The following is a 17915-nucleotide window of genomic DNA, read 5'->3' on the forward strand; positions in this document are numbered from 1 at the left end:
TTTATCTTCTCTGAGGCCAGGGGCAGTCCCGGCCCCCAAGTGACCCGCCTCTCCTGGCCTTAAGACGAGCACTCCTCCTGGGAGAAACCAGTTCCCTCCACCTCTCTGCTCTGAGCCTCTTCAGCTCAGGAGAGGCCGGTGGGTTACTGGACCCAGGGGGAGACTCACTTTCCCCTGACAGGGCTGGGAGAGGTGCACCTGTAGGCAATGCGTCCTCAATCGCCTCCGGAGCCAGAGTGGATTCACCTGGTACCTGCTCCTGAGGACAGGTGCAGGGGCTTCAGAATCAACGCCCTGCCCCAGCTCAGCCGGCCCTGGAGGCGGGGACTCCTGTGCAGGCTGGGATTCCTTCGGTTCAGCCTCTGAATCGGATTCCCAGGCCATCACAAGGTGGCTCTCAAATCTCTCAGTCTCCTCTTTTCCAGGCTGAACATACCCAGCTCCTTCAACCATTCCTCATCAGGTTTAGTTTCCAGTCTGTTAATAATTTTAGTCGCCCTCCCTCCTTTGCACACCTTCCAGCTTGTCAACATCCTTCTTAAATTGTAGTGCCCAGAATTGGACACGTTATTCCAGGTGTGGTTTGACCAAGGCAGAAGAGAGTGGCTATTCTATTACTTCCCTTGATCTGGACACTAGACTTCTCTTGATGCAGCCTAGAAGAACATTAATTAATTTATTCATTAATTTATTCATGCTCCATCATACTGTTGACTGATGTTAAGCTTGTGGTCCACCAAGACCCCTAGGTCCTTTTCCTCTTTCATGTGGCAGCCCTTGAGATGACTATCTCCTCTCAGTTTCCTCCTTTCAAAAAAGTTCAGAAAGTTCGTGTGTTTCAATCTGTTTTTAGTCTACTGCTCTTTAAACTTTTCCAAAGTCTTAGATTAGTGTTGCAAATATTTCTAAGCGATCATTTTATTGTTTTATCTTTTTTGGTAAACCACTTTGAGGGTTTTCTTTGCGGGGGCGGGAATCAATAAGTGTACTATAGATTTTATGAAATACATAGACGTCTCAACGTCTCCCATCCCCACCCCAGCTAGAACCAGGTTGCCTGCTGAGTATTTATGGGAGCTGCTGGTGATGGAGCAGCTGGAACATGAATTGAATGCAAATGAAGGAAAATTCAAGATGAATCTTGATTGAACACAGACAAGGACTCACTTCAAGGCCTCTTATGTGGCAGTGATGGAAGCGAACAAGAACTTTTCTCTGCCGGCGTCGCATCTTTTGAATGCTGTTTGGATAAAATTATTGCGGCAATGAGAAGATTTCTGCGTTTGGAGCCTCAGAAAGAATAGCCATAACCTTTGGTAGCCCACGGTGACCCATTTGGCCAGCATTTTGCAGTTAAAACAGGCATAGGCAAACACGGCCCGCCAGATGTTTTGGGACTACAATTCCCATCACCCCTGACCGCTGGTCCTGTTAGCTAGGGATCATGGGAGTTGTAGTCCCAAAACATCTGGAGGGCTGAGTTTGCCTATGCCTGAGTTAAAATTGCTTGTTTTTGCTTGCCTGAAGGTTACCTGGAGTTCCCTCAGTTCCAGTCTTTGGTTTCTCTGAGACTGCTGTTTTCTGCGTGTTACAAAGTTGTATAGATCCTCAAACTATTTAGCTGATTATTATCAATAAAAAGTTTGTGAATGTTTATTCAAAACCTGCCAAGGAGTCCAGTTCACTTTGTTGCATCTTCAGATACTTTGTAAAGGGTTCCCATTCATCTTTAAAGTCACAGTTATCCTTGTCCCATAGCTTAAATGTCAGTTTTGCCAGTTCTGCATAGTCCGTCAATTTTTCTTGCCATGATTATTTAGTTGGGGTTTCTTCAGTCTTCCATCCTTTTGCTATTAGAACTCTCGCGGCCATTGTCGCGTACATGAAGATGTTTTTCATGTCAATTTTTCACGCCAATTTCCATTTTGATTGAGAGGACCTCTGGACACCTCTCAACCTCACCATAAGAATGGAAGAGGATTCCTGCTGGATCATACCCAAGGCCCATCCCGCAGCCTCTTCTCATACTGGCCAACCAGAAGCCCACAAGCAGGAGCTGAGTGTCATGGGACCTGAGTTCTCTCCCCACTCGCATCCCCCAGAAAGTGGTACCCAGAGGCATCCTCCCTGCAACGCTGGAGGTGGAGCATCTCCATCATGGCTTGTAGCCATTGATAGCCTTATTCTTCATGGATTTTCCTTATCCCCTTTAAGATCCGTAGGGACATAGCGGCATCCCTTCTGCCTCTGCCCAAAGGCGGCCCATCTAGTCCAGCAGAGCAGCCGACAAGATGCTCAAATGGGACACCCTTGCGTGTCAATTTCCATCACACCTTTTCTGGATCCTTCTAGGTGTGGGAGCTGGAGACTTTTTGCTCCTCTCTCGTTCCAGAAGGGAGTCTGGAAGGGGGATTTCTTGGCAAGAAGGCAGCATTTTATGCCCCAGGGATCTGCAGGGAGGCCCCTAACCCGCCATGTTATTTAACACTGTTGTATTAACAGGTAGGATATACTTTGTGGCTGCCTCTGGTTCTGCTCAGGTTGGCTGCTGGTGCTGCTTTGATTTGGTTTTCATGGCTGCCTTGAGAGGTTTTATCAGCTGTTGAGTTTTGTACTGAAATTGTATTCTTTGGTTCAGTGGGTTCCATCTTCTTCTGAGCTGCCTTGACTACCCCTTTGCGGCAGAAAGGCGGCATAGGAGTATTTCAGATAAATGGATTTGAGCAGGTCAGAATGAGGGGCAGCCGGCGATTGAGACACCTTGCAACCCCGGAATCAGATCTCTCCAGATCAACGCGTAGGGCAATCCTGCAATGCAGGTCTCCTCAGAGGCAGTGAGGCTTCGGAATCCCAGTTCCTGGAAATTGCAGGAGGCAAGGGAGCTCTTGTGGTCGAATCCTGCTTGTGGGTTTCCCAAGGGTATCTGGCTGGCAAGATGCTGGACTCAATGAGCCAGTGGCCCAATTGAGCAGAGCCTTCTTACATTCTCATGGATTGATTCTGTTGCTGCTCCTTCATTGTGGAAGAGGCTTTTTCAATGCACATCCAACACTCAGAGCGTGAGGACCAGAAAGGGTCAGTGTTTGAGAGGGAGAGAAAGCACAAGCCAGACTAGGTGGAAAGGACAGGGAAACTCCAGGAATCCTGCCCTGCTGTGATTGTCGCAGCAGAAACAGACCCAGCAGTTAGTTGGGTTACTAAGGGGAAGGTTTCTTGTCAAGGGGAAGGTTGGGGGGTGGGCGGGGGGGGGGGGGAGAAAAGCATAAAAAGGATCTGAATAAAGATGAGTATTCATCCCCCTGCTCACTTCATCACTGGGTCTCTGCAAGCGTTTGAATATTTGCAGAACTTCAAGGGGTGTTGCAACAAGTGCTTGCAAGTAATATTTGTGGAATCTCAACCTCCCCATAGTGATCTAACTGGGGGTGGGGGGAAATCAGAGCCCCTTATCGTTGCTTGTCAAGTAGGGAGGACGAATAAATAAATACCGTATTTTTTGCTCTATAAGACTCACTTTTTCCCTCCTAAAAAGTAAGGGGAAATGTGTGTGCGTCTTATGGAGCGAATGCAGGCTGCGCAGCTATCCCAGAAGCCAGAACAGCAAGAGGGATTGCTGCTTTCGCTGCTAAGCAATCCCTCTTGTTGTTCTGGCTTCTGAGATCCAGAATATTTTTTTTTCTTGTTTTCCTCCTCCAAAAACTAGGTGCGTCTTGTGGTCTGGTGCGTCTTATAGAGCGAAAAATACGGTAAATAGCTGGTGGGGCCTCAGCAGGGAGTGCGACCTCACCACTGCAAAAAGCAGGCTGCCCCCATTGCAACAGTTTTCTGGATGCTGCTCCTCAAAGTACCGTATTTTTTGCTCTATAAGACGCACCCGGCCATAAGATGCACTAGTTTTAGAGGGGGAGAACAAGAAAAAAATATTCTCTCCCTCTCTGCGCAGAGCCCCTTCCATTTCTCCTCCCGCTTCACTGAAGGGGCGCTGCGCAGAGAGGGAAAACTGTGCAGCGCCTCTCCAGCAAAGCGAAGCCAGGAGAGCAAGAGGGATCGGTGCGCACCTATCCCTTTTGCTCTCCTGGCTTCAGGGATAGCCGCCCGAAGCCTCCGGAGCGCAGCAGGAGCGCTCCCGCTGTGCTCCAGAGGCTTCCCGTTGCTATCGCTGAAGCCAAGGAGCCTGCATTCGCTCCATAAGATGCACACACATTTCCCCTTACTTTTTTGCAGGGGAAAAGTGCATCTTATAAAGCGAAAAATAGGGTAGCTTTCCTCTGCCCCCCCCCCCACTTCCCCAAGATTAGGGTTCGGGTTAACTTTTTGTCTTAAGAAGAAAAGGTAACAGCTGGGAGATAGCCTTGGGTGCAAGTAAGTTAAAGTTGGGGGGGGCTGCATTCACACTGTTTTTTCACTCTGAGCAGGGTGCTCGCACAATCCAGGCCTCCGCCCACCCCCCACTTGGCTTTCTCGCTCCATCCCAAGAAACAGTGGAAAAGTTCAGAAACGAAACAGGGAAATTCTGGCTGGGGAAAACCATTCTAACCCAACATTAATCTTCCCAAATCTGCTTGGCTGTTCAGTTTGGACTCGAGGCAAATAAATCTGCCAGGAGCTGTCAAGACATTGCCATCCTTGCTCGGGGCGCTGCCTCTGACGTGCCTCAGTTGGGGTTGATTTTTCTTCGCCGGCGGGGAGGGGGGAATGTGCTGGGACTTGCACGGGAACAGGAGCAGAGCCTGCCTGCTGGGTCAGGCCAAAGAGAGCCCACCTAGTCCAGCACGCCCTTCCCAACCAGAAGCCTATGATGGGTATCCCAAAAGCTTGTGTGTGCTTTGGAAACTCAGGTTCTGAAGTCCCTGCCGCCCAGTGACTGGGGACCAAACACAGCGAGAAGCGGGTGGTGAATGATGGACTGGATTTTCATTTTGACATTTCCTTTTTTTTTAAAGTGTGGAGTGAGCAGATTGGCATTGCAGCACATGGTCGTGGCGGATAACTCTTTTCCGTTGTGCTGATTTCCTGACGCAACAACAATAGCAATAATTTTAGGGATGCAGTCTCTCAAATGCTAAGGCTCTTCTCCTCTTCCTCCTCACAACCAGCCCAGGGGCATGAGCCCTAACAAAATGCAGGAGTCTCTGGCCTTGGGGAATGGTTTTCATTGGGGTGGTGAGACTGGGGGTGACCTGGAGGTGATGGTAGGTAAAAAATCTCCGTGCCAGGTTGTTGCAAGAAGAAATGGGGGTTGTGTGCGTGTGGGTATCTTACACCGTGAGTCCCTCTCCCATCTCTTTCTTGTCTCCCTTGCACGCAGCGCCTGGTGTGTAGGAGGCAGGCTCCTGCTGTTCGGAGCCGCAGAGCTAGCGAGAGTCAAACCTGTGCCTTCTACTGCTCCTGACAGCTTCGCGGCTGGAGGCAGAGGCAGCAGTGAGGCAGACAGCGAACCTGCCTCCTCTTTCCAGCTTTGCACTGCTGCGTCATAGCTAAGCTTCAGCAGGTACATCGGTCAACGTCTCCCGCTGCCCCTCGGCCTCCCCCGTCTCACACATGGGGTGGAATAAGTGAAGATCTGCCCTTATTCCCTTATGGGGGATACAAGAGCCCTTATAGAGTTCTTTGTAGGGCGGTCGGAGAAAATAACAGAGGCCAACCAGAGAATATTGAGAAGCGAAGCAGCTAATAAGCCTGATCTGTATTGAACTGTTCCAATAGGGTGCTCCCCTCACACGCAGGAAGAGGAGGAGGACCCAGAACCAAGGTGTGCCCACCCTTATATAGACATTTTAAATTGCCTGCCTTGGAGTCCAAGACCAACCCCAGAAACATCATACCTACATCACAGACAGGGCGGTCTACAGCAGAAATCTGAGTGCCTTGTTTACCTCCTGTCTGGCAGGTTACCTGTTAATTCTCACTTGATTGGATACCCTGGGGAGCCTAGCCAGTCTTTTGTAATGGTAAATACTTAGTTCCTGAGCCAAGTCACAGGCTCACCCTATTCATACACAGACATACCCTTAAGACACGATTTGTGAAGGTAAAAGACAATGGGGAGGCTTTTTCCATTTTCCTTTGACCTTGCAGAGAAAACATTTGGTCAGTTTGTGAGCCAAAATGGCTGACTGCCTCAGACATGTGGCCCATATATTTATGTACGTGTATGCCTGGCAAATCCATGAACATATATATATATATATCAAGGGACCCCCAGGGGTAATCTAGTCCAACCCCATACAACACAGGAATCACAGTGAAAGAATGCCTGAGAAATGGCCACCCAACCTCTGCTTGAAAACCTCCCATGAAGAAAAAACTCCCACCACCTTACGCTATCAAATGCCTTTTAGTGTCAGAATGTTCTCCCTCATGTTTAGTCTGAATCTCATTTTTTCCGTTTGGATGCATTGGTTCAGGCCCTACCCTGTGGAGCAGGAGAAAATGAGCTTGCTCCCTCTTCCAGGTGACTACCCTTTAGAGCAGTGGTTTTTAACCGGTGTGCCGTGGCACCCTGGGGTGCCTTGAATGATGGTCAGGGGTGCTGTGGGCAACACTGGCTTCTGTCCCTCTTTCGTTCCCTCCCTCTCTCTCGCGTCTCTACCTCCCAGAGGCTTACACAGCTGTTTGTTGCAGCAGCCCTGGCTGCAAGCTCCCCAAGCGAATGTCACCTCTGGGGCTGGCCAAGGGGTGCTGGTTGCCAGGAGCAGAGGCAGCTCAGAGACCAGGGGCAGCTGTGGAGGCTGCCTGGAGGACTCCCAAGGAGAGGGGAGAAGAGAGGAGGACGAGGGAACACTCCCCAAGGGAGGGTGTTCGAGAAAGGGTGAGGGGCTGCTAGTTCTGCAGGCAAGGGGGGGGGGGAACATAACTGGGCTCCTGAGCCTCACAGGGGAGCTGCAGAAAGAATGTACTGTATTTTTCGCTCCATAAGATGCACCCGACCATAAGATGCACCTAGTTCTAGAGGAGGTGAACAAGAAAAAAAATGTTCTCTCCCTCTCTGCTCAGCGCCTCTCCAGCAAAGTGGGAAGAGAAACGGAAAGGGCTCCGTTTCTCCTGCTGCTTCTCTGAAGGGGCGCTGCGCAGAGAGGGAAAGCTGCGCAGCGGCTCTCCAGCGAAGCAAAGCCAGGAAAGCAAGAGGGATCGATCCCTCTTGCTCTCCTGGCATCAGCGAAAACAACGCGAAGCCTCCTGAGCATAGCAGTAGTGCTCCCGCTGCGCTCAGGAGGCTTTGGGTGGCTATCCCTGAAGCCAGGAGAGCAAGAGGAATCAGTGTGAACCGATCCCTCTCACTCTCCTGGCTTCAGGGATAGCTGTGCAGCCTGCATTCACTCCATAAGATACACACACATTTCCCCTTACTTTTTAGGAGGGGGAAGTGTGTCTTATAGAGCAAAAAATACGGTAGTTGGTCAAGGGAGCCATGGACTCAAAAAGGTTTAAAACCTCTGTTTTAGAGATTTGAAAATGCCTATCATATCTCCAACCGTCTCCTCTTCTCCAGGCTAAACATACCCAGTTCACCAGGCCCTGGAGATTTGAATTCCTTTAAAGTATCTAGGTAATCCCTTATGTCAGGGGTCTGCCATCGGAACAGGGAAGGGAGGCAGAGGGGCAGCTGGGTTACAGGGAACCTCCGAAAAGCTTGTGAAGCAGTTCCTCTTCCTACGCTGGGGAAAGCCCCACCTCCAGTGGGGAAGAGGGGAAGGGACCAGAGGATGCTGCTGGGAGCCCCAGCACTGCTGCTGGCCAAGCCGGCCAGGAGGGAAGCATGCCTCTTCCGTCGCCCACCCTGCGCAGAGGTGTAAAATGCAAAGAAGGCAGGAAAAGGCTGGGGGTGACGAAGCTCTTATGTTGGGGGAGGACCTGGAAACTACCACTCCCGGATTCTGCTAGCGATTGAGGCAGACATGAACTTGTGACTCTGCACTGTAAATAGTTTTGCACCAAAATAAAACCTGTGAAAGACAGGTGGGAGTCCTGCCTGGTTACTCACGAGCAACCACCATTGCCATCTGACACCTTCTACCTCTTTTCCTATCTTGGGCTTCAGCTCCTTCCTTACATCATTCATTCTGTTATCACCAGTTTGGCCATCACTTTCCTTTTGGATGAAGACAGAGGCAAAGCAGGTGTTGAGCAGTTCCGCCTTTTCTCTGTCACCCAACAGCGTTTCTCCATCTTCTCCACGCAGAGAACCTACCACTTGCTTGTTCTTGTATTATTTTTAACCTCTCTTGCAAGCCTGAGCTCATTCTGAGCTTCAGCCGGCCTGACTTTCCTCATGCAACTATTTGTGTCTACTCCTCCTTTGAGATTTCCCCTTTCTTCTGTTTCTTATACATGTCCTTCTGACATCTCGGCCCATCTGTAAGCTCCTTATGCAGCCGCACCAGTTTCCTGAGATGCCTCCCCCTTTTTCTTCCATCCAGTCCAGCCCCCTGCAATGCAGGAGTTGCAGCTAGAGAATCCTAAAGACTTCCTCCATTCTTAAAAATGGAAGAGCTGGCGGAGAGGAACTGTTAGCAGCCCGATACTTGGGGAAATCCCCAGGACGGGTGGGTGAGGAGAGGGGGGGGGAGAAGGTTGCCCTTCCTGTCACTGTCTCGTCAAGCAAGGCAAACTTCAGGTGGCGAATCTCATTAAAATTCATCCCGCACAGATGGAACCACTTAGGAAACCCAAACATCTTAATGCAAGCCTGTGAGATTCTCCACCTCCAGCCTCCCATTTCGCTCTGCAGGGGCCACTTCGGCTTCCAGTCGGAATTCAGATAGCCATCTGAGCCGGGCTCAGAAACCTCCGAGGAAGGAGAAGTCCTCCAGCTTTGCAAGGTTGTCCGTTCCCCTGTCAATCAGAACTTACCCTCGGAGCTAACAATTTAGCCTTTTGCTCTCCAGAGGCTTTTTAATTCCGCAAAGCCCAGTGCTGGTGTTCCTTTGTGTTTTGGCACTTCAGATGCATTGCAGGGTGTTAGACATGGTGACCCTTGGCTTCGCTTCCAGCTCTAACCTTCTACATGCATCCTTCGCTTCCTCCACCCCTTCTTCTCTTCTGCTGTTGTTCTGCTGGGGACACCTTTTTCGTTTCAGCACAGCAGTCTTACCGGCACGAGCAGCTGCCAGTGCCAGATTTACATGCAGCCATACCTCTTGTTACGTTTGCTTCAGGTTAAATCTTTTCAGGTTGCATCCCACAGCGACCCGAAAGTACTGGAAAGGGTTACTCCTGGGTTCGGTTTTGTTTTCCAATTTTTTAAATTGATTTTCCAATATTATAACAAACACAACAACAAACAAAAATTACAATATCAAAAAAACAAACAAAGATAGAAACATTAATCTTAACTGTTATCATTGTTAAGTGACTTCCTCAAATCCCCCTAGCTGAGTTTCCATATAGCTCATTGTAGCAGTTTTCCAACACTATTTTCATATAAAATTTACTTGTTCAATTAACATCTTTCTTTCTTTTCGACTTCTATCCATGATATTATACAATTTCACATGTTTAAATCCTAGGCCAATCTGTTACTCACAAGTACTTCTATTTAAGTTATCTTAGCATATTTAACTAAATAGTCTTTAAATTCCTTCCATTCCTCTTGATACTCCTCCTCCTTCTGGTCACGGATTCTACCGGTCAGGTCGGCTAGCTCCAAAAAGTCCATGATCTTCATCTGCCATTCCTCCACTGTTGGTATTTCTTGCAATTTCCAATTTTGGGCCAGCAAAATTCTAGCTGCAGCTGTGGCATACAAAAACAATCTGACATCTTTCTTGGGCAATTCCAAACCTATTATTCCAAGTTGAAAGGCTTCTGGTTTCTTAATAAATGTATATTTCAACATTTTTTTCCCAATTCATTATAAATCTTTCCCCAGAAGTCTCGGAAAGGGTTACTTCTGGGTTTTGCTGCTCACATATGCGCAGACGCTCAAAATGACGTCACACACATGCGCAGAAGCGGCAAATCGCAACCCCTGCAGTCATGGGTTGCGTTCTGCTCGTGTTGCGAACAGGGCTCTGGAACGGATCCCATTTGCAACCAGAGGTACCACTGTTTTAAGCTAAACAAGCTATAGCTTAGGGCCCCACTCTCTTGGGGGGACCCCAAAAAAATTAATGGAGAAAAAAGCTGGATGTACATTTCTAAAATATAAGATAAAAACCAAATAATAAAACCTACATACAGCAACAGTGTTTTGTGTTGTGTAGGCTCCTATTTGTTACGTGCAAATGGCTTGAGATACCTATTAGGTCCATAAATTACCATATAGCATATATTCAACACAAAAAGCAGTGAGAATTTGTTGTTGACAAAGGACAGATGGACATAGAAAGGGCCCCATTACCTTCAGGAGCCGAGGGCCTCATCAAACCTAAATCTGGCCCTGGCCATTGCCTGTGGGTTTACTCCTGGAACTACCGCTGGAATCCTGTCTGCTTGCCGTAACTCCATGCAGAGCTGTGCAGAGACTTTCCTCTGTGGTACAAAGGGAAAAGAAAACCAACAGGGATTATTATTATTATTATTTTAAAAAAATAATTTTAAAAACTCCAGCAGCTGCAAGCAAAGCCGACTGTCGGCTGCTTGAGCGATGGGCATCAGAGGTTCAGGAGCTGTGAAAATGGCCTCCATGTAAAAACTGCACCACTCCTGCCTTGGCTAAAAAGCACCCCAAGAATGCAGTGTTTCCGAAACACAAAAATAAATGGAAATGTTTTTAAAGGCAACGGAGTTCCGGAGTTCTGTATCCTTGTAGTTTGTTAGCTAGTTTGCTTCTTTGTTTGCTCACATCCTCCTTTATTGTGTTTCTAGCTGACCTCCCCCCCCGCCCCCCCAGGCGCTGATGGTGGCCTCCTCATTTAATCCCACACCAACCCTGAGAGGTAGGCTAGGCTAAGAGCAGTGACTAAGAAGTCACACCCAGCGAGCTTCATAGTTGAATGGGGACCCTGGTCCCTGGCGCTGTAACTACTACTGAAGCTATAGGAAACCTGCAAGCCCAAATGTAGATTGGGTAAACTGGTATTGCTTATTAGGGAGAGAAGGCTAAACAGCAGGAGGCCTAACATGACAGGTGGAATCTACACACACACAAAAACCGTTCTGAAAATGCTTTCTTAAAAGTGTTTTTAAAAACACATCGAATCTTTCATGAGGCTCAACATCGCCATCTAGCATCACATTGTATATTGCACTTAAAACACACTTGAAACGTTTTATTTGCAGCTGTGTAGCTGAGTCCTTAGTCTCACTAGAGCAGACTTCCCCAACCTGGTGCCCAATCTCTGTCTGTCTGTCTGTCTGTCTGAGTCTTTGTCTCTTTCTCTCTCTTACACCCCCCCCCCCCCCGGTGTGTAGGCCCGAGGTTGTGGACTGATGGAAATTGTAATCCAAAACATCCATAGATCACTTGTCTGGGGAATTATAGAAATGTAGAGTTAGAAGGGACCCTGAGGGTCATCTAGTCCAACCCCCTGCAATGCAGGAATACTCAGCTGTCCCATTTTGGGATCGAGCCTGCAGCCTTGGCGCTATCAGCACCAGGCTCTCACCAATGGAGCTATCCATGAAGCCCACCACTTTGTAGTTGATTCTCTGTGTGCCAGTTGGTCTGGTTGGCCAGAAATCTTCTCAAAATCAAGGCCAAGGTTTTGTGAACAGCCTTCATAAAAAGTCCATGGCAGCATCAGTGGGGCTTCCCTTGCCTTATCAGCATACAACACCTGTGCTCAGAGATCTGCGCTGGTTACTGATCTGCTCCTGGGCCACGTTCAAGATGTTACTACTAGTATGCAAAAGCCTTAACAACCTGGGATATACATTTTACGAAATAAATAAAAAACACATGCTGTTTCTTGCTGGGCAGAAAATGTTTCCTCCTTTAAACGAAGCTGGCAATTTGGTTCTCAATTGCTGCCGATGAGCGAATCTACTGGCCCCTCAGCTGTACCCAGGGGGTACTTGCTGCTCAATAAAACATTCATTCTTTTACTTAAAAGATTCCCTTCATATTTCCAGGGATGGTGATCAATTTTGTTCAGAAAAGAAAAGAGCGTTTTGTTTGTTTTTCATCCAAACATAATATCTGGTTGCCGCGCTCTGGGCAGAATTCCCTGGAATGTTTTCCTGCGCACACTGAGCTGAAAGGAATTGGTGCTGTGCAACGGCACAGTTGAGAGCGCCCTTGTGCAGCTCCCCTCCTTTGCAGTGTGGTTTGCCCGGAAAAACATCCCCATGGACTGTGCTGTTCCATTTTCTTTGGTAGCCAAATTATGGCAGGCAAACAGGACACCGATTTTATGTTGGAGCAGAATCCGCGATGGCTGCAGTCACCTGTCGCAAAAGGCGACATTTGATTCAGGTTCCTAGTCTTTTCTCGCAGGATGATCTCACCTGTCATGCCACAAAATGTGTGAGCGCTTTTTAGCCAGGCTGCCTTTGACCCGTGATGTAAAAAAATCATAATAAAAAAATTAATCCCTGCAAAAAGAGAGGTGGAAGGAAAGGAAATGGTTTTTAATAAGATTTGGCTTTCTATTGGCGCAAGTAGTTATTTTTGGAACGCGAGTCTCTTGAAAAGATGGAAGATGTGTCTGAGTGCCACTCTAAATTTTTGTCAGTTCTGACTTGAGTGAAATTGACATGCGAGGGTCACCCATCAAACTGACATTCACACGGCACTGGAGGCAGGGGTGCAAAATCAGGGCCTGTTCGCGCTGAGCAACAGCGCCTCCTCCTGGCTGCCGTGGCAATCTTTCCTCCAGGCTGGAAGGGGCAGCTTTCTGCATGGCTATAAATGGATCTATGCCCAGTACTCAGAAGGCTTTGAAATCCAGGACAACCACTTGCGTTGCAGATTATTTCTTCAAGCGTTTTATTCCACCTTTTCAAGCACATATTGTTCAAGGCTGTTTGCAACAATCAGAACAACTCAAGCGCCCGTCCTTGCACGTGAAAGTGAGCCCCATTCAACAAAGTGGAAGTTGCATTGGAGTCCCTACACATAGGAGTGCATTGTGAAGTATCGAGAATTATTATAGCAAATAAAACAGCAGGAAATGGTGATTTCTGTTTCCCAAGTAAGGTAGTACAGTGGACGCTCAGGTTGCGAACGTGATCTGTGCAGGAACCTGCAGCGTTTGTAACCCGCAGTGGTGCACCTGCACGGGTTTCGATTCAGCACTTCTGCACATGTGCAAAGCGCAATTTAGTGCTCATGCGCGACCGCCGAAACCCGGAAGTAACCTGTTCCGGCACTTCCTGGTTTTGGCGGTCCATAACCCGAAAAAATGCAACCTGAAGCATCTGTAACCCAAGGAAAGACTGTAATCTTATTCCTCACCCTCACCTGAAATGAATGCTAAATATGTAACTGTCTAGCTCCATTTCATAGAATCATAGAATCATAGAGTTGGAAGAGACCACAAGGGCCATCGAGTCCAACCCCCTGCCAAGCAGGAAACACCATCAGAGCACTCCTGACATATGGTTGTCAAGCCTCTGCTTAAAGACCTCCAAAGAAGGAGACTCCACCACACTCCTTGGCAGCAAATTCTACTGTCGAACAGCTCTTACTGTCAGGAAGTTCTTCCTAATGTTTAGGTGGAATTTTCTTTCTTGTAGTTTGGATCCATTGCTCCGTGTCCGCTTCTCTGGAGCAGCAGAAAACAACCTTTCTCCCTCCTCTATGTGACTTGCCACCCTGCTTCTTCTTGGGGCATGAAGACATTCATTTTTTCTTATGTTAACTCTGTAAAGTCCCATGTATAGGGGTGCTGCTATGAAAGGTAAAAGGACCCCTGGACAGTTAAGTTCAGACAAAGGTGACTATGGGGTTGCAGTGCTCATCTAGCTTCAGGCCAAGGGAGCTGGCGTTTGTCCATAGACAGCTTTCCGGGTCATGTGGCCAGCAGGACTAAACCGCTTGTGGCACAATGGGATACCGTGACGGAAACCAGAGTGCACAGAAATGCCGTTTACCTTCCCACCTATTTATCTACTTGCACTGGTGTGCTTTCAAACTGCTAGGTTGGCAGGAGCTGGGACCATAGCTGTCAACTTTCAGATTTGAAAATAAGGGATCAGCAGCCTCACCTGTCCCGGGGACAGTCTATGGGATATCTAACAATCCAGGATAGCAGCGGGAAGCAGCGGGAAATGGTGCTGGAATAAGGGAATTTCTCGCAAAAAAAGGGACAGCTATGGCTGGGATCGAGCAACAGGAGCTCACCCCGTCGCGGGGATTCGAACCGCCAACCTTCTGATCGGCAAGCCCAAGAGGCTCAGTGGTTTAGACCACAGCACCACTCGCTCCCTTTAGGGTGCTGCTATATAAATAAGACAACCGTCATTATTTCACCAGTCGCACACATGAACTTGACTACCAGCTCCGAAATTGGGTGAAATTTTGGAGTGCATTGAAATTGAATGTAACCTCTGGAAGGCTGGTTTTGTCCACATGAGTCGACTGGATTAGGAGGCTGGACTAGATGGGCCACTGACCCGATCCAACAGGCTCTTCTGAGTTTTTCTGGCTGCCTGTGAACCGGCCAAGTCTTGAAGGGGGAAAGGAGGGCCTGGTTGCTGGTGTGTTGATGCCACGGGGTCTGGTCTCCTATCTGCTGCCCCATCCTCACTGTTCCCCGCGTGCAAGAGATGTGGCCGCAGCTTATGCCTGACGGATGCAGATAGAGAAAGTTGTTCTTGCTTAAGCTGCCAAGATGGTCAGACTCTTCCTCTCTCGGCGACGCTGCTGCCGCCCATTCACTTTATCTCCCAGGGCTTTTGGTGTGTAATTAAGCCCGGACCCCCCGAACGCCCGCTAAGCTGCCGATATCCCAACCTAATCCTCTGTAGCTCAGTCTCCTGTGACATTTGCTAGCCGAAAAGCGGCTTAAGTTTTTAGCACGCTTACTGTTCTGCTCAGTCTCAGGCTTGCAACGGGGCTGTGGCAGGAAGGCGAGATCTTTCTGTTGCCTTTGATTTCATTTTTCTGTTTATGGAAGATGACAGCAAGGCCGCGCTGAAACTTTGACTTTGTTTAGTACCAGAAACTGAAGTTCCAGATTCCTTTTTGAAAGAGACTTTGGAGAAGGTTTACTGGCATGTCTATCAACTTCCATTTTCTGCATTTCTGGGTCTGTCTGAAAAACTACAGTCCCCACCAGCCTCTGCTTGGCTTTCCTTAAAGTCTGTTTAATCATGTTCCTTTTCAGTCACCAGCTCTGCCTCTGCTATTACTACCACCAGCTCCCTCACTTATATCTCCGCCTCTACAAAAGGTATAGAATCATAGAGTTGGAAGAGACCACAAGGGCCATCAAGTCCAACCCCCTGCCAAGCAGGAACCACCATCAGAGCACTCCTGACATATGGTTGTCAAGCCTCTGCTTAAAGACCTCCAAAGAAGGAGACTCCACCACACTCCTTGGCAGCAAATTCCACTGTCGAACAGCTCTTACTGTCAGGAAGTTCTTCCTCATGTTTAGGTGGAATCTTCTTTCTTCTGCTTCTTGCCTCACTTCTTGCCTCAGTCACATTGCAGGGGGTTGGACTAGATGACCTTCGAGTCCCTTCCAGCTTGACAAATCTATGGTTCTATCATCATTTCCATAAAAAAATATTCATATCAAAGAAGTGAGGCAAGAAGCAGAAGCTCACTTGCACCCTGTTTTTTATTGCATGGGGTTCCACCCATAGCAGGGAAGGGAAATCAGAAATCTTGATCTCCCGTTGGGCTTTTCCAAAGCAAATGGATATGCAGACGTCTGTCACCCCATTGGCCCTTGAAGCAAAGAACACCAAGGTTTGAGCTTCTTCCGCCTTTCTGAGAAGAGAGTTCTGGACAAATCCAGTCCACCCACAGTTAGCTGGTATTTGTAGACATAATTTGAGCTGCCTCTGGGCTGGCAGCCTCAGCCAGGCAGATAAAAGCCCAGCTTCCTATCAGATAAATCTGATCCCTTGCTGACTCTGGAATGAAAAGCAAACCTGGCAAATGGTTGGGGTTTTTTGTTTTTTTGTAATCCAGAGGCAGATGATGTGGTATCTGTTGGCTTTTTCCTTGGGTATTAAGAATGTGACAATTTAATTGCAGGCTATCCCCTCAAGAAGGGGGCGCAAATCAATAGGTGTCAGGCAAGGCGCTCGTTTTCAGATAAAATCTATTTGTAAATTACAGTCATTTGTCTCCTTGCAGAGTCAAAAGGAGTTAATTGCAAACGGTGTGAGAACGGAGCTCCAGAACGGATTCTCCGCCTCACTGCATCCATCCTGAGCCTCTTTCGGGATGCTGGGCAGGCACCAAGAAGCGCCAAACTTTATAGCCACACCCTCCTGGCATGGGGCAGAATCCAGAGCGATAAATCGCTTTGCTTTGCATGCACCTGAAATCTCACGGCAGGGACCAGGAAACATGTTGGTTGCAGGGAGGCTGAGAGTTCGATTCCGGCTGGGCCAACGGATCCACTCCCAGCCTCGTCCACAAACCAGCCATGCTGAAATGTGGGACGGATACGGACAGCGAGTGTTTTGTCCGGGGGAATAGGGACCATGGAAGGGGGGGTGGCTCAAGATGCAGGGGGTTCCTTATTTCCTCTATTAAATTTATACCCCGCGTTTCATCCAAGGAGCACAGGACAGTGTTCAGTATCATGTACAACAACATCATACACCTTGAGATGTGGGTGGCGCTGTGGATTTAGGGAATGTGAGTGGCACTGTGTTCTAAACCACTAAACCTCTTGGACTTGCCAATCAGAAGGTCGGCGGTTCAAATCCCCGCGACGGGGTGAGCTCCTGTTGCTCTGTCCTAGCTCCTGCCAACCTAGCAATTCAAAAGCACACCAGTGCAAGTAGATAAATAGGTATCACACTGGTGGGAAGGTAAACGGCATTTCCTTGCGCTCTGGTTTCTGTTATGGTTATCCGTTGCACCACAAGTGGTTTAGTCCTGCTGGCCACATGACCCAGAAAGCTGTCTGTGGACAAACGCCCGCTCCCTCGGCCTGGAGCAAGATGAACATTGCAGCCCCAGAGTCGCCTTTGACTGGAGTTAACCACCCAGGGGTCCTTTATCTTTACCTTTTTACACCTTGAGAACCAGGTCTTGTGCTAGATGTTTATCCAGTACAGTTGTACCTTGGATCCTGAACACCTTGCAAGTTGAACGTTTTGGCTCCTGATCGCCGCAAACCTGGAAGTGAGTGTTCCAGTGTTTGAACGTTGTTTGGAACCCAAACGTCCGACGCAGCTTCCGATTGGCTGTAGGAGCTCAAAAGCCGTGCCTTGGTTTCCAAATGTTTTGGAAGTCGAACGAACTTCCGGAATGGAAGGAACCACTGTATTTCTATCCTGTATCTCCCCAATCCGTGGAGCGAATAAGTGATTCCTAGAAAAAGCTGCAGAACCCCTTGTGGAACTTCCTTTCACTGCTTTCTGCTCATATCCCTCTCTCTGCAACTTACCACTGATCACAATCAACCCTGGATGGCATCTCTGAATATAGTTGCTGCCCTTATCTTAGAGAAGTAGTTTCAAAGCAGAGTGACTGGCAAAGCCATCTGTTAATGTTAAACTTGTAAGTCTCCTACGGTGTTGCAATGCAGACTGTGGATGTCCTGGATCCAGCACACTGGGGAAACAAAGGCAAATGTCCCTGCCCACCTCAGAAATCACAGCTCAGCAAAAAGCTTGGGGAAAGGCTGTCGCTTGGTGGAAGAGAATCTGCTTTGCATTGCAGAAGGTCCCAGGTTGCAGCATCCGGGACTTCTTAGTTTAGAGAAAAGGCGAGGAAGACGCAACAGAATAGAAATTCATAGAATTAGGCATGGCATGGAGGAAGAGGATATAGAAAAGCTTTTATCCCTCTTGCGCAGAGGGACAGTCAGCCTCTCAATACCAGCTGCTGGAAACTGCAG

The 17915-nt window shown here is 48.4% G+C and overlaps 1 protein-coding gene across 1 annotated transcript in view; it reads left to right on the forward strand.

Moving 5' to 3' along the window:
- The window catches only part of CNTFR (ciliary neurotrophic factor receptor), a 421418-nt gene that overhangs the window by 136706 nt on the left and 266797 nt on the right, over positions 1-17915 (forward strand). The window lies entirely within an intron of this gene.

This window comes from Podarcis tiliguerta, assembly GCF_965153285.1.
Source record: "Podarcis tiliguerta genome assembly, chromosome: 11".
In the NCBI taxonomy this organism is placed as follows: Eukaryota; Metazoa; Chordata; class Lepidosauria; order Squamata; family Lacertidae; genus Podarcis; species Podarcis tiliguerta.